Source organism: Protobothrops mucrosquamatus, unplaced genomic scaffold (genome assembly GCF_001527695.2).
Source record: "Protobothrops mucrosquamatus isolate PMUCROS unplaced genomic scaffold, P.Mucros_1.0 scaffold1676, whole genome shotgun sequence".
NCBI lineage: Eukaryota > Metazoa > Chordata > Lepidosauria > Squamata > Viperidae > Protobothrops > Protobothrops mucrosquamatus.
This window is the reverse complement of record NW_015387832.1, coordinates 34,528-51,710: the sequence shown is the minus strand read 5'-3', so window position 1 is coordinate 51,710 and position 17,183 is coordinate 34,528.

Here is a 17,183-nt window from a genome sequence, read left to right as displayed (position 1 = left end):
CCGTGGGGAGAGGTGTTTTCACGGACTGGAGGGGGTGTGGTTTCATGTACTGCCTGCATCCCATGGATTGGGCTTCACTTGTTTGCGCGGCCCGGTTTCTGGCAGGCTGCGGCCCGGTACCGGTCCACGGCCCGGGGATCTCTGTTTTATTGTATTTTAATTGCTCAGAATCATTTGGAGTGAAGTAGCCACTAAATATAAATATCTTTTTCTTCTTCTGTTATCTTGAAATCATGCCTAACTATTTCATTTTGAAAACAAAGACATGTTTGATCTCATGCTTCTTCGAAACTATTGTTATGCCGCATGCATTCTGATGCTCATTTTGCAACTCTCTCCAGATTCTACCTAGGGCAACCTACTGCTGACAGGCTGAAATAGATTTTGTGGAAAAGGGACAAACAAGGACAAATATTTGGAGATAGCATTTTCAAGATCAGTTGATCTCATTTAAAGTTGGTTACATCCATATTTTCCTTGCCTTCTTACAAAGATATCAGAGCAGCATTTGAAATTCTCATAGAACTAGGCAGTAAATTCCATCACAGTGCTACTTAGTCCTTATAGTGGTGTTTTTAAAGCACTGGCAGAAATTAAATTGTGCAACATTCATGATCATTATTAAAGAGATTCAAAGATCCATCTACCCACCCAAAAAAAAACAATGCAAAGTTTGAGGATTTTCAGATGTCTTCAGCAACAAAATACTACAAAAAAGCAAAAACGATGAGACAAAGTAGGGGAAAAATCTGATTAGATATGGATTGCAATAATATTGCGTTGGGGAAGTATATGTTTACTCTCATTATGTAAGGGAAGATGACTCAGAATACTTAGAAAAAATTCCAGTATACGTGTTCCTTGAGCTCTGTGCTAGCTTGGTCTTTTAGTTTTGCTAGACAGTTCCCCTCACAGATTGAAGTCATTTTATAAGAATAAATCAGAGTAAAAGGTGAAAGATTTATATGATCTGAAGAGAAACCAACAAGAATGAATTTTACCCAACCCTGGATGAAAGATACAATTCCAACAATATGAAGACTTAAGGAAGAATGCTAAATAATTTAAGCAAGAATGTTCTCATATATACAATACATCATGCAGCATCACTTACAGTCTGGTTTCTAAGAGGACCTACATTTCTACCATGTAAATTAGCAGATGTATAAAAAGAGAGAAGTTAGAAACTCCAACCCCCACTTTTTCCTTTTTCTTTCTTTTTTTTTGGGGGGGGGGCATTTTAACACATGCTTTACACATAGACACAGACAAACAGACACACACACATTCCCCTGGTATATTTAATTCTGGATGAAAAAAAATCAAATAAACTTATGCTTATAATATTGACATCCTAAACTATAATGAATACTGATAAAATATTTCTCTTCCTTTCTTTATTTCCAATAGTTATCTAAACAATAGAACATCAATAATTTTCTATTAATACTGTATAAATATCATTGCATCAAAACAATACAATGTATTAAAAGAAAAAGAAGAATAAAACGAAGCAAATGTTAGAATTAAATTTAGATAATTCAGCATACTCCCAGTCTCTTTGGCAAGCTCTGAAAATTCACGCAAGGCTCTTATTGACTGAATCAGTGGCTAGCTGGCCTCACCAGATAATAGTTCTAATGAGCTGAAAGGGATTGGTGGAAAGATGCACCAATTATTATTTATAGTAACAATAGTATACTATAGTATAATATTATTATAGTAATAAATGGACAAGTACCTGGAACTCCAAAACATTTAAAAGTTATATGGTAAAATTATTGTTACCCATGATGTAAGCCCTGGTGGCGTAGTTGTTAGAATACAGTATTGAGGCTAATTCTGCTGACTGCCGATTGCCAGCAGTTTGGCAGTTTGATCCTCACCGGCTCAAGGTTGACTCAGCCTTCCACCCTTCCGAGGTCGGTAAAATAAGGACCCAGATTGTTGGGAGCAATGTGCTGACTCTGTAAATCGCTTAGAGAAGGCTGTAAAGCACTGTGAAGTGGTATATAAGTCTAAGTGCTATTGCTATTTGTCTTAAGCATTTTGAATTCTTGTAGCCTTTTGCAAATCAAAATGCTAGAGATGGCATCAATCATGTTTCCCCCCACAAACATCAAGAAATTGTATGAATTTTGTCTGAAGATTTGTATCTACTTATATCTTTTTACATGCTTCCAAATAGAGAAGCTGGGAAATACTATGACTATGACCATCCCAAAGAGCAGCTTTCAGTGCAACCAAAGCTATCAGCAGTTACTGAAAAGGTCTGAGCAGGACCTCACTAGTAAGGGAAATATACTTCTTCCTGCAGCAAGAATCTGATGGCTCCCCAGAGCACATATTTCTATATACTGTTGTGTATAAATGTTTTGTAAATTCCAGTGTTCCTTTCGTTGTGTTAAAAAAAATCAGTTCTGCTTAACTGCTCCAAACTTCCGACTGCATATCCCCAATGAAATTCACAACATAAAATCTATTTACAAAACACAATCCATTTACCCAATCAAAATTTGGAATTAATTACTATAAACAGGACTGCAGATTTCAACTCCATTTTTAACCTGCCATCTTCTCCAGTTCTAGCAATATGCCATTCTGCAATATTATATCACACTAGTCTCTCTCCAGAGCTTTCCATGGGACAAACAAAATCCACTTACTCTTTTCAGTTGGTAATGCATACCCCTAGCACCTACACTGAGGTAATGCATCCAATACATTTTAATCAATAATTGAATAGCAGTCTGTGTATCCTAGCAGCCTGTGTATCCTACATTTTCTGTTTAGGAAACTAAGAAATAGAGTACTTCAACTGCTAGAAATGAAGCTCATTAGACACTTGAGCTTCCAAATGTCAGCTCACTGAATTTATTTAAATAACCACTGAAAAGTTGACATCTTTTGGTCTAAATAGTAACTATCCCATCAGCCTAATATTTGGTTATACAGGTAATCCTTGTTTAGTGACCACAATTGAGAATGGCAGTTTTGTCATTAAGCAAAGCAGCCACTAAATGAGAAGTCATATGACTATGACTATGTTTTCCTTTTCCCACTCCCCCAACTCTTTGGAATGCTCACTTTGATGCTGGGATAATTAGCAAGAAGGGAATTAATGTTTGCATTTACATACATTGGAGAGGAAGAGATTTCAAGAGAATAAGCAGGCACACAATTAGGAATATTCATTGGAAGCAGTGCACTGGCACTCAAGTGAACAAGCTATGCAAACAGCCAGGTGTATTCTCCATTCTCTTGTAATCTGTGCCTGTCTATTCTCTTGTAGTCCCTTACTCTCCAGTTCCTCCACTCTGCAGAGGGAGGGGAAGAAACAAGTGATTTCTATTGACAATCTCTTCTGTGCCTGACCCGTTTCCTCCTTCACAGAGGTCGTGAGGGCTTCACTTAATGACCCACATGATCCAGAGTTACAATGGCAAATGAGACTGCTGGGATTTTTCTCTCTAAATAATGTGGTCATGTGATGTCATGCTTTATGACTGTACCAATTGCTCTCATAGCACAAGGACTATCTGTAATAACCACCTTGATAATTAAAATTAAAGTAGCCATGTGTACAAAATTTGGACACAAGGGCATCACAATCATTTAAATAAAGCTTGGGTGTATCTATTTGTGATATGAATTGCAGGAGCTGCTTTCACTTCTGTCCCAGAATAAATATCTGAATTCCAGTCCAATCTATTCCGATAGCCTTTCCTTTTTCAGGACAAAGGATAGCTGAACCAGCACGCAGGAAAAAGTGCCACCCCACCCCAAAGCACTACACTTTCTTTCAGCCTGGCATGTTTAACTTCATCTTTTCATCCATTTATTTTGTTCCATATATCTGGGTGGAACTAAATTAAACAGTTCCATTTTCCATAATTAAATATCTGTAATAAAATCACCTCTGGTTAGAGAGGGAGTTGACATGGAGAGAGGCTGCTACCGTATTACAGCAAGCAAAAGTATGGCGGAACAGCATCCACTTTTTTTTTTTACCTCCTTGGATAGAGTGAGGGCAAATCAAGTCAGCCAATTGTAGCTCAAAGCGCTCAGCATCGATCCACTGGCAGGTCTCTTGATTCCTTGATCCTTCCAGCTGCACTGTCATTTATCCTAAGATGGAACCTAGAAAGGGCATAGAAGTCAATTTACTACTTGTTTTTTGATCTAATCAAAGTATTCACACTTTGGTAGCAGTTCTAACAAAATGTTCCTTGCACTCAATAAAGATTTGGCATACATAACTTTCTGGCTTCTGTTCCTAGTCCCAGCTTCATGAACTTCTCAACCAGGAGTGCTATTGTTGAAACCCTTAGCTAATACTGTCATAACTTTTTAAAATTATTCTTTCATAACAATCAGTTTATAATTAGTATAAGCATGAAATCTGAGATTATTAAAGCAGGGTTTTGATTGAGTAGCCCAGTAACTTTAATATTAGCTAAGTGGTCACCTGATCAATTCTTTTCTTTTTTTCTAAAGAGTTTTATTTATTCTTACTTCTCTTATGCCACTGTTGGATTAAAGCAGGCTACCTGGAGAGGCACCCATATTCCCAGATGCCCCTTCTCTTTCCAGCCTTGGAATTTCCAGCTGGTCCAGCCCCAGAGGCACATTCTCTCCAGCTGTTTTTGGGTGCCAGGCGTATGCTCTACTTCCCTAGTGCTCATCGTAATGCCTGGTGAGAAAAGCCCACTTGTAAGGTCCACAGAGAAATGAGATTTTATTTGTTCTACAGGTAGTCCACAACTGAGCCCAGAATTACGGTTGCAAACCATGGTGGTCATTAAGTGGGTCTGACTGCGCCCAACTTTATGAGCTTTTTTGCTGCAATTGTTAAGTGAATAGAGCAGTCATTAAGCCAGCCTGTTTTCACCAATGGATGTTTTTGCTGGAAATCAGAAGTAAATGCTGGAAACTGACCCCCCCCCCCCCCAAAAAAAAAAGGCCCACTGAAAATTGTGATCACGTGATGCTGCAAATGGCCCTAAATGAGAGCCAGTTTCCAAGCACCCCAAATGTGATCACATGACTGCAGGGATGTGTGTGAGGCCATTGCAACTTTGAACATGTGTCATAAGTAACTCTAGGGACGTCTCTTGTAACTTCGAATAGTCACTAAATAACTGGCCATTAAGCAAGCACTACCTGTCCTTGGCAATTGTAAAGGTAACATTCAGAACAGAAATAAATCCTTTCTCAAATTTATGAATTTGTAAACCCTGGAGTGACTTCAACAAAGGTTCCTATTCCAGATATGCCTGCTGTCCATATGCTCTGATACTCTAACTTGGGTTTGTTGTTTTCAAACCGGGATCCCTTGAAGGGGTTCTGTATGGAAACTGTGGGGGGAAAACACCTTGACTCTCTCCACTCCCTGCTGATTTCCGCTGTCCCTTCATAAGCACATGCCCAAAACTTGACATCCAGCCTGACCCCAAACTCTGAACAGCATTTCCCCCAGCAGGTCATGTTTTCTAAAGGACAGCTGAAACCAGAGTGAACTTGAAATCCGTTGGAGGGAGTTTCTAAGATTGCAGCACAAGAGTGATAGCCGGTGAGTCCCTATAATGGTATGTGGGAATGACCTTGGGTGATAGGAGGAGGAGACAGACTAGACAACTGTCATGCAAAAGATACCTCAGTCCACAGTAGCCGAGCAGGAATGGGAAGTGTTTGAGCAGGGTCCCTCTCTAGTTTTCTCAAGAATAAAAAGGAGGGGAGAAATACTTTTACCATAAAAATAAAGCTAGTACCCCTGGTGGTGCTTCTTATTTGGACCACCTTGAAGGGCTAGCAGTCCCTCCCTATTCACTGCCCAAAATGCTTTTCCCCTTGTGGTTATTACTGTGTCTTAACATTCAGCAAAGAGAGACAGAATGATTTTAAAAGGTCAAAACAGAAGCGCTGCACATTCCTGGAAATGTATCTCTTTTATATTGCAGAGTAACATTTGTATGTACAGGTAGTTCTCAACTGAAGACCACAATTGAGCCCAAAATTTATATTGTTAAGTGAGAAAGTTGTTAAGTGAGTTTTGCCCTATTTTACAACTTTTCTTGCCCTATTTGTTAAGTGAATCATTGCAGTTGTTAAATTAGTAACACGGTTGTTAAGGGAATCTGGTTCCCCCACTGACTTTGCTTGTCAGAAGGTCACAAAAGGGGATCACATGACTCTGGGACACTGCAACTGTTATAACTGTGAGTCAGTTGTCAATGTAAATCACATGACCATGGGGATGCTACAATGGTCTTAAGTGTGAAAAATGGTCATAAGTCCTTTTTCAGTGCCGTTGTCACTTCAAATGGTCACTAAATGAACTGTTGAAAATCGAGGACTACCTTTATGTATGTTTGTGTCTTCAAGGCACCATCCTTGATTTACCAGTTGCGTCCTTTTCTGGACCGGGACGCTTTGCGCACAGTCACTCAAGCTCTCGTCACCTCCCGCCTGGACTACTGTAATGCTCTCTACATGGGGCTCCCTTTGAGGAGCACCCGGAGACTTCAACTGGTCCAGAATGCGGCCGCGCGGGCNCTAATATTTGGCTTTTAATTTGGTTTTAGAGGGGTTTTTATTCTGGTATTTTATTGTTATTTGTTTTAATATGCTGTGCACCGCCCTGAGTCCTTCGGGAGAAGGGCGGTATATAAATTAAATTAATAATAATAATAATAATAATCCATTGCATACCTATTTAAGGATAAACTGTATTGGAATTAAAAAAAGGAAGTTTAGGATTTCATAGCTGAGCTGCAGAGCATGTGTGCCTCAAATCCCTTCGGAGTGAGACTTTCTCCAGAATAAACACGTGTTAGAATTGCATTTGCAAAAGTAGGCAGGCAGGAGGTAGAGAGATGCTTAGGTGGCTTCTGCCTGGCATGCACAATGGGGGGAAAAAATCCAGTTTAATTTCACCATCTTAATCCATTATTTTTCTGTACAATTATTATGCTGCATGTCATCAGCAATCCTCACTAAGTAATTCATTCTAAGACAGGGGTCCCCAACCCCCGGGCCACGGCCCACTTGTGGGCTGCAGCCTGTTCAGAACCGGGCCACGTGAGTTGTGGGCGCTTGCACTCACATGCAAAGCTCCATTTGTGTGAGAGGCAGGCTCACACACCTGCTACATGCACAAATGGAGCTCCCTGCTGCTTACACAGAACCAGCCCCTCTCCCCCTGAGGGCCACCAAGCCAGAAAGGTTGGGGACCGCTGTTCTAAGAGACTTCCCAAATGGTGATTTTCCTGGAAAATTGTTCAGTTTCACCATATTAAACAATCATACACCCCAGTGGTGGGATTCAGCCGGTTTGCACCACTTCGGCAGAACCCGGTAGCTAATTTTTTGTTGCTCAGGCCCAGAATGGACTTCCGGAAGTGGCATCCACACAGAGAACCGGTTGTTCGCATATTTGAATCCCACCATTGATACACCCCACACACAGAGAGTTATATCCTTACATATTATGTCTATTCTGTTTTTTTAACTCGGCCTAGCAAGTAGTTATGTAACGTGAATATTACATAACTGAGGAATCTATTTTTGTGAAATTCAGATACGTTCAATTTCTGCAGTAATAAATCACAATAAGCCCACACTGTATTTCTTTTCAAATTTTTCATTACTAGGGCTTTGCCTCTCAAACAGGGCATCTTGGAACTTTGTTTTGTTTTAAACCAGTGGTTCTCAACCTTTTTAATGCCGCGACCCCCAACCGGTCGTAAGTCGAGGACTAAACCGGTCGTAAGTCAAGGACTAAACCGGTCGTAAATCGAGGACTACCCAACCGGTCGTAAGTCGAGGACTTTCCCTGCCCGGGAGTGCCGCGCATGCGTGGTTCCGCCCCCTGTGCCGGCCGAGGCATAGCTGGCAAGCGGCAGAGACGGAGCAGGCCGACCACCAGCTGGCCCAGCCCAAGGGAGGTAAGGCACCCGCCGGAAAAGGGGAAAAAAATGGCGGACAGCCTTGCTTGGCGACCCCCGTGAAATGGTCGATCGACCCCAAATGGGGTCGCGACCCATAGGTTGAGAACCGCTGTTTTAAACTAACAGGTTTGGGTGGCCAGGAAATGGTTGGAAGCCCCTGCTCTAATCCATTCCCATGTTTGAAGAAGCCCTGAAGTGGAGAGTAGAGCCTTTGTGGGTGGCCACTTCCTTTGCCGAAGACCAAGCAAACCCCAACCTTTATTCAGAATGTAGAATAACAGGTTTGGAAGGGACCTTGGAGGTCTTCTAGTCCAACCCCTTGTTCGAGCAGGAGACCCTACACCATTTCGAACCAATGGTTATCCCATCTCTTCTTGAAACCCTGCAGTGATGGAGCACCCACAACAATGTAGAAAACCAGCTGCCAACTAAGCTCTTTGGTGTTTCCCCAGCGCTTCTCTTTTAGTCAAGGAGGAAGTAGTATTTCTGTGGCTTCTCCCTATTCTTTCCTAGCCTGTTCCTGCGAGGGAGGAATGCGACTGGACAGTCCGAGCAAAGGCCAAAGAGGGCAGATCCAGAAGTGTGCGGGGAGGCGCACTCAGCTACTCCAATTTAAGCAGCCAGAAGAAGAAGAAGGCGGCGATGGTTCCTTGCCGGGGGATGCTTCTACGGCAAAAGCAAGCAGGATCCTAGTCAGGTCAGGACAGCGATGGCCTCTTATCCATCCTTTCCTGGATGGAACTTGGCGCCTTTATTTCCCAGCGCGCACACGGGTCGGCGGGGGCACAGCGGGAGGCTCCGGGGGTGGAGTTCAGATGAAAGAGGGTCCCCCCGGGCAGCTTGACAAGCCCCCCCCCTTTTTTTCCCATGCCCCCCACAGCAGGCAGGGTCAGAGCTGCCACCCACGTAGCCCCAGCCGCGACACCGGGAGCGGTTAAGGTGGAAGCTGCCCGAACGAACCCTCAGCCTCGTCTAAGACTCCCGGTCGCAATTCGCAGGCGCGCCTATCAGCAGGTCGCAAACACACCCGGGTCGAGTCGCCACAGAAACGACAGCTTCGCCTGCAACCCAGAGACAAAAAGCGCGGTTCCCCCCCCCCTCCGCCCCGTCAAGCACCCATTAACACTTTTCCAAGCGCAGGCGCCCACGCGGCCGGTGTACCCCCCGCTTCCCGGTCGCACCCCTTTTCTTCGGTACTTCAGGCAACGTTCGCATCCGTGAGCAGCAGCGCCATCCCCCCGATTCTCGAACCGGGCGGGAAACGCTGAAACGGAGGGGGGGGGGAGGAGGAGGGTGGGGGGAAACCCGCCGCTTCTCCTCCAGTCTTCTCCAGCCCGGATTACCTGGAAAAGAGGGGAACGGTGCTAAGGCCAAGCCGCACGATCCGATCCGCTGGCGAGGGCGGGTGGAAAGAGCCCAGAATGACCGCGGATCCGGGCACACAGGCGGGCAGGCAGGCTTTATAGAGAGACGGGAGAGGCATACCCAATGAAGAGCGGCAGTTTAGCAAGCATCGGAGCAAAGCAGGCGGGCGCTTGCTGGGACCAGAGACCGCCCTCCACCATTGACCAGACGAAACGCGATGCCCGGGTCAGGGAGCGAGCGCGCAATGGGATTGCTGCCAGCAGTAGGAAGGGGAAGGGCCCCCCTTCCTACCGTATTCTCGCGGATTGTGGGGAGGGGGAACGTGATGTGAAAGGTCAGAATTTCCTCTTGCTGCAAGGAATGAAACTACGGGTTCCCTTTCTGTGCGTGTTACTATTATGGCCCTTCTCTTTTGAATCAATCTTAGCTCGGGTGATTAGTGAGAATAGCGAGAAGCAACCTGGCACTAAGGAGAAACGCCTTAACAGTGAGAACAATTAACCAGAAGCTGGGGGTGCTTCATCACTGGAGGTTTTTAAGAAGAGACTAGACAGTCACTTGTCTGAAATGGTGTAGGGTCTCTTGCTTTGAGCAGAGGTTTGGATTAGAACAGGGCTTTTCAACCAATGGGTGACATTGTACCACTTTTAGGATATGGCAACATCCGAGTACCACCAGTCGCCTAGCAAGGTGTCAAAAACTTGATGGCCAAAAAAAAAAGGGGGGGGGGAAGTGATACAGTACAGGTAGTCCTCGACTTACAACAGTGACTGTTCGAAGTTACAATGGCACTGAAAAACATGCCCCTAAGCCACAGCCGAGCAAGGCAGCGCCCAGCGGCGCTCTTCCTCCTGTCCAAGATTTTCATTGTTGTGAGCATTTCTGTTGAGGATTGGCAGTGGGGGTGGGATGTTTGGTTTTTATTCCCCCCGTCTTCTGGGTGGTTGCAGCAGGTTTTGGTCACTTCACATGACCCTGGGACACTGTGACCGTCATAAATATGAATCAGTTGCCAAGCATCTGAATGGAAATCACAAGACCCTGGAGATGCTGCAACATTCCAGCTGATTGGCGCTTCTTCTGGGCTCAGCAGAAGCGCCAGGATCAGCGCCGAGCTCCAGCGCCGGGCTCCAGCCCTAACAGCCCCGAAGAAGCACTGATCCTGGCGCTTCCGCTGAGCCCTGACAGCCCTGCAGCTCCAGCCGTCTCTCGCTCAGGCTTGTGCGGTGCTACCACTGGTTCAGCTCATTCCCCTCCCCCGCTACCACTTTTCTAGGATGGTCGCGTACCACCTGCCAGATGCCAATGTACCACAGGTGGTACCCGTACCACTGGCTGAAAAGCCCTGGATTAGAAGACCTCCAAGGTCCCTTCCAGCTCTATTCTGATTGATTGATTGATTGAGTTCTTGACAAGTCCATGCAGTTTTCTTGGCAACTTGTTCAGAAGTGATTTGCCATTGCCATTTGCCCAAAGTCACCCATCTTGCTTTCCTGCTTAAGGAGGACTATAATTTGGGTTTTCCACTCCTAGTGTAGTGCCTTCAATTACTCTGCTAGCGTTTCCCAATTTTGGCAGCTTTAAAATGTGTGGATTTCAATTCCCAGAATTCTCCAGCTAGCATGGTTCTACATTGGTTGGTTGGTTTGTTTTTCATTAAAACTCCTAATGATCTGCCCTAGCTCCTGTTTCAACACAATAAGAACTTAATAGCATATGAACAAGCTTAATCCTTTGTGCCATTTATGGGCTTTCTGGCTCTAATTCCTTTGTCCAGATTCAATAAATGATGCACTAAATCATGTTTGTTCTGAAAGTGCTATGAGATAAATATAGTTGTCAATGGACAATAGTGCAAATATGTTGTTTTTTTCAAAATGAGAAAAATTAAGGATGCCTAAACTGTTTGTGTTTTTTTTAAATCCCTATTGATCTCTTGCATTCTCAGATCCTTTAATGCAGGGGTGTCAAACTGCCGGCCCACGGGCCGGATGCGTCACGCTGAAACCACACCTACCCCATTGCCGGCAATGGAAAAAAAGTTGCGATACATTGCAACACATCACATGATGTTGCAAGTTTGACACCCCTGCTTTAATGAAACAATGCAAAAGGTTGAAACAATGCAAAAGGTCCTTCCATAGCCATATTAATGATATATGCTTGCAATAGTGGTTTTAGTCATCCTTCAATATCACAAGGAGGTTGATGAAAGTTGAAAACACAATCTATAACATCAGGTATTCCACATCTACATAGTTTGTCCCAGAACTTGGTATCAGCCCTTAGAGATAGATCAGATTAAGAAATCAAAATTATGAATGATAAAACTACTTTTGATTATAAGATTACAGTAACAGAATCTTGCAAGTCTGGATGTGCCTCCCTGCCTCCCTTTATCTTCAAGAGAATTAGGGATGGTCAAGCCTGAGATGCGTTCTCAAATTACATTTCTACCTCAGAATCAAATGTCTTTGATCTGTACAGTTTTGGCTGCAGCTCTTCCTCCTATTTCTCAAGGTTATTCTTACAGCTCATTACACCTGGACCTAAAACTCTTAAATATTTTGGATATGTCAGATTAAAGCTGCCATATATGCTCTAGTTGAAGCAAAGCTCTTTATTGTCTAACTGCTGATATACTGTAGCTGAATATGAGGATCAGAAGCAGTAAAGATAACCTACATGGATATGTGAAGCATGAAGCAAGTAAAACTAGAAAGGTCAGAGAATGAAATTGAATGCACCCAAGTTAACTTGTTGGGCATTATTAAGCAAAAATGCATTGGCATTGGGCACTGTGATTCTGATAATTTTATGTTCTTGATTGATTGATTGATTGATTGATTGATCATGTTCCGTCAACTGGTTTTGATTCCTAATGACCACATAGATTTTCTCCAATACAATCTATCTCTAACCTGTTCTTTCATGTCTCCCAATAATGCATTCATCACCACTATATCTGAGTCCATCTTGGTGCTTATCATCCTCTTATTCTCTTTCCTTCCACCTTTTCTAGCATTAGAATCTTTTACAAAGAGCTGTGTCCAAAGTAAGATAATTGGAGCCTGGTCATTTGTGCCCTGAATGAGAACTCTGAGTTGATTTGTCAATGATGTATCAGTTTGTGTTTTTGACTGTCCAGGGTATTCTCAAGAATCTTTTCTAGCGGCATTCATAACCAAGGAAAAGCTTGTAAGAGCTGTAATGCAATGTAATGCAATCAATGAACACTTACACCTTTCTACTGGGTTTTGAGGAATGCCCATTGCAATTGCATTTATTCAGCTATATATGCCAACATCAGAGGCAGAAAAGAGGAAGTTGATTCTATGAATCGTATAAACTGAAATTGAAAGAACACACAAACACAATATACTAATATTTATGAGCAATTAGAATGCAAAAATTGGGAAATAAAAAGAGGTAAAAGTATGGACTCAGCAATAGAAATAAAGTGGAGAATATTTGACTGAATGCTGCAAGACTAACCAACCACTTATTTCTAACACTTTCCAGCTGTACAAGCATTCACTGTACAGGTGGACTTTGCCCAACGTACTGAATAAAAATCAGTTGACTACATCTGTCGAAGTCAACAATGGAAAAGTTCAATAACATTCACAAAGACAAAAGCTGGAGCAGACTGTGGCAAAGATAATCACCTATTAGTGTCCAAATCAGACTAAAGTTGCATCAGAACAAACCTATCATGAATGTCAAAAAATATGATCTTAAAAATATACCCACAGAATTTAAAGGCTCTCTGTAAATTTGCTGCATTGGATACTAGCAAGTATCAGAAGGGATGTCTATGGCGATTCTCAATTATCCAGGTCATGGTTGTCCAAAATGTGCTTTTCAAAAGGCAACTGAACTTTCTTGTTTTTTCCCTTGAAAGCTTCTTGAATGAGAAGCAAAATGTTTTCAAGGAAAAAAATAAGAAACTGTAGTTGCCTTTTGAAAAAGCACCTTTGGGAAATATCAGAAAAGTTATGGGAAGACATTTAAAAAGTGAGCTTGAAGAAATTGGAACACTTTGGCAAAAGCAAAGATGGCCAAAATGGATAATCAGAAAAATTCCTGAAATTGTGCAAAAACAAATATAAGCAAAAAACAGAGAAACAAGAGAGGCAATTGTATAACTGAACCAAAACTTCCAACATACTGCAAGATGAGACAAAGAAAACTACTACAAAAATATTTGCAAGGAAACAAAAATTGAAAATATTGGAGAGACTAAAAGTAACTAAATTGCTTTTCCAAAAGCTGCTAGAATTAAAGATAAAATTCCAGCATTGAGCTAGAAAGCTGAGATGATCAAAAATCCACATTGAATGATGCTGAAAAGATCAAGAAAGGATAAAAAAAAATACATGGATACTCATTACAGGTAGTCCTTATTTAGCAAATACAATTGGGATCAGCAACTTGGTCACTAAATGAAGCAGTTGCTAAGTAAAACCATGACTGTGCTTAGAATCTTATTTCAATAGAAGAAAATACTGTATATGTTATCATAGACCAGTGGTGGCGAACCTATGGCACGGGTGCCAGAGGTGGCACTCAGAGCCCTCTCTGTGGGCACGCGCGCCGTTGCCCCAGTCCTAGGCGTTCAGCTGGGTTTATAAAACCTTTTTGCTTTAGGCCTCCGGGGCTGTGTGCAAAAAAAAAAAAAAAGTTCAATCAGTGAGTCAATTTCAACTTCTTGCAGGAAAAAAAAAGATCTTGCAAAGTTGGAATTGATTGATTGAACTTTTTAGTTCCACCCAATCTGCCGTTACCACCGCAGCCATGGCCACCCAATGGGCCACACCCAGCCAATGGGCCACACCCAGCCAATGGGTCACACCCACCCGGCACCCGACGATGCATAAGTGGGTTTTGGGTTGCAATTTGGGCACTCAGTCTCTAAAAGGTTCGCCATCACTGTCATAGACATATAAAAGAATATATGTCACACACCTGATTTGGTGTTTCTTGTTGGAACAGTGCCTATGTGATCTGGAATTGGTGCGCCTATCCTTGGTCCCCTTGTCATGGTCAGATCATGCCTTGGCCATGAACGTCTCTAGAACTGTACCCCTCCAGAGGGAGGCAGGAGCTATTAGATTGATCTGTCCCCAGTGACTGATGGACATAGATGGGTTTCAGAAGGAGTAGGGGTTATAACCAAAGATTTGCTGCATAGTTCAGCCAAGTCCCTAGTAACTGCCTGAAATAGGACAACAGCTTTGGATAGGATTGTGCAAATGAAACTTCTCTTGACCCATGGTCCTCATTGCCCCCAAAAGGTATACAGAGGAATTAAGAGGGATGAAATATCTAAAGCACCGTTGATGGAAGATGAAGAATTAATTTGACCAAATATGGGTAAGATGTTATTGAAGCCTACCTCATGGCAATTCAGGTGCCAAATTGTAAACACTTCTCCACATTCATTGAGTCAGCAAATAATTGCCCAGCAGCCCTCTTTAAGATGACCCACTTACTTCTGGGGGAGAAAGATACAGAGGTCTACCTGCAGGAGCACCCTGAGGCATTTGCTGATTTTTTTGGGAAAACAAAGTTGCCCGGATTTGTTCCTAGACATGGCTGCTGGTCCATTGGAGGTATCTTAGACAGGTTTTTGCCCAGTTATCCAAGAACAGTTTAATCCTGTTGCACTTGAGGGAGTGGACAGAATCTTAGGGAATGTGAGCACAACAACCTGTGTTTTAGATCTGTGTCCCTCCTGCAGAGAGTTCAGTACTTTCTTCACTTCTATTTAACATCCACATGAAGTCACTACATGGAAGTCATCTGTCACCATGAGGTGAGATATCAGCAGTATGTTGATAATACTCAGCTGTATATCTCAGCTCATGGTGAGTTAAGCAATGTCATGACCTCCCTTTTGCAGTGCCTGCAGGCTATTAAAGTCTGGATGGGGAGCAATGGGCTGAAACTGAACCCTGGCATGATGGAATGGCCCTGGGCTTGGGGCTTTTGGTTCACAGAGACTTGCCACCATTGGTCTTAGATGGGATTGCACTGCCCCAGACTGTGGGCTCAGAGTCAGAGTCAGAGGAAGGGATTGATGATGAGCAGTCAGCTCCAGCTCCAGCTCCAGAAGTTCTGAAAGATGACAAGCAGCCAGCTCCAGTGCCATCAGAGACTGCCGTCTGAGCAGGCAGAGGATATGGGGCAAACCAGCACCCAGCAAACGCAGCTGCTATTGCTCTCTGAAGATGAGGGCACAGAAATATTGCCTCTTCCCAACCCAAGAGCTTGGTGGGCTGCAAAGAAAGTAGAGCAACTGCTTAAATGGAAGGAGTCCAACCCCACTAAATGAGCTACAAAGGGGCTGTTTCTATTAAAACGCAACAGCAAACACAAACTCTCTGTTGATGGCAACCACCTATTAATTCCCACTCTGTGTGCCCTAACTTGTGAATTTCAAAACCCTGACTTTGAGATTCTGGACTACGTGACGAATCTGCTACAAGATTTGATCCTTGAACTCTGCTTTAATTTGCAACTCTTATAAGCCAAACTTGCTGAACTTCGGGGGGAAACATATCTCTATATGGCAAATGTGCATGTTTGCAAGTCTTGTTTATTAAAGGGAACAAAACCACCCCTTTGTATATTTGTGTGTACTTGGCCTGTGACAAGACACAGACAGACCTGGTACATAATCTGGGGGTTCCCCTAGACTCACAACTCCTGCTCAAGGACAGGTGGCAATCGTGGCCAGGAGGACATTTGCAAACATTGCCTGCTTAGGTTTGTTTCCCTATATCTCTTCCCACATAGATAGTAAAGTCTTTACATTCTCTTGGTGACACAGAGTAAGTGGATGTTATCATGTTGCACTGTCCAGGAAGTGCCAGAAAAGAAAGAACATTGTTCCATTCATACAAAGAGAAGCAGCTGGAGTCTGATGAATTCCAACTTCAGTTGGGACTTCCTCAATCTCAGATCATTATTATCCATTAGAGATAATGGCATTACACTGCAAATAAGAGAACAGTATTACATAGCTGAAGGTGTGGTTTAGGTTTTACTACAGTAACCAATGTTCTCTAGTTGAACAAACAAGCTGGCCTTCATTGAGTCATTCAAGATAATTGGCTCGTGGATAGGGGAGACCTGGGTTCAAGTAGTTGCTTAGCTATAATTCATCTCCCTGGGAGACCCTGTGCCCCTTGCCTTCTCATATTGTAACAGAATGCTGGAAGTCACAAAATGGAATATTATCCATGCAGGTCAGACTGAACACATCAGATAAATGGCTTAGAAGGGTAAGATAGGTGGCCTAACAAATCAGTTGTAGTGATATTTCAGACTGTGTACTCAAGTATCTGCCTCTAAGATTTCCACATTGACATCTATTACTGTGCCCTAAATAAAAGAAACAGAACCTTTGACAGAATGCAGTGGCCATGTAAAAAAAAAAAGGATGCCCAAATAGGATATGAAACGTTTGGTTTCCTTTCTTGGGTGCATGTGTTCTATGGCACCATCAGCAGTGAACTGCCTGCTCATTATTATTATTTTTCTTCCTTTTTTATTAGAGTTATGCCCCTGGGGTCTTACAGTGTGGACAAAATTAGAAGAGGGAATGTAGTGTTCCTCCAGGAATATAAAATAGAATACATAACATTCCGTCCTCTTATTTTTCCACACAGTAACAACCTGATAATGATAGACTAAAAGACTGGCTGGCCCCAAGTTATCCAGTGAGTTTCTGTGGCCTTAAATTTATGTCTCCCTGGAACTAGTCTAACACCTTAGCTGCAACACTACACCAACGTACAAATTGGACTTGGTTTTCTTTTGCACTTAAGCTTCGTGAACCAAAAGGTTGTTTAAAAAGCACAA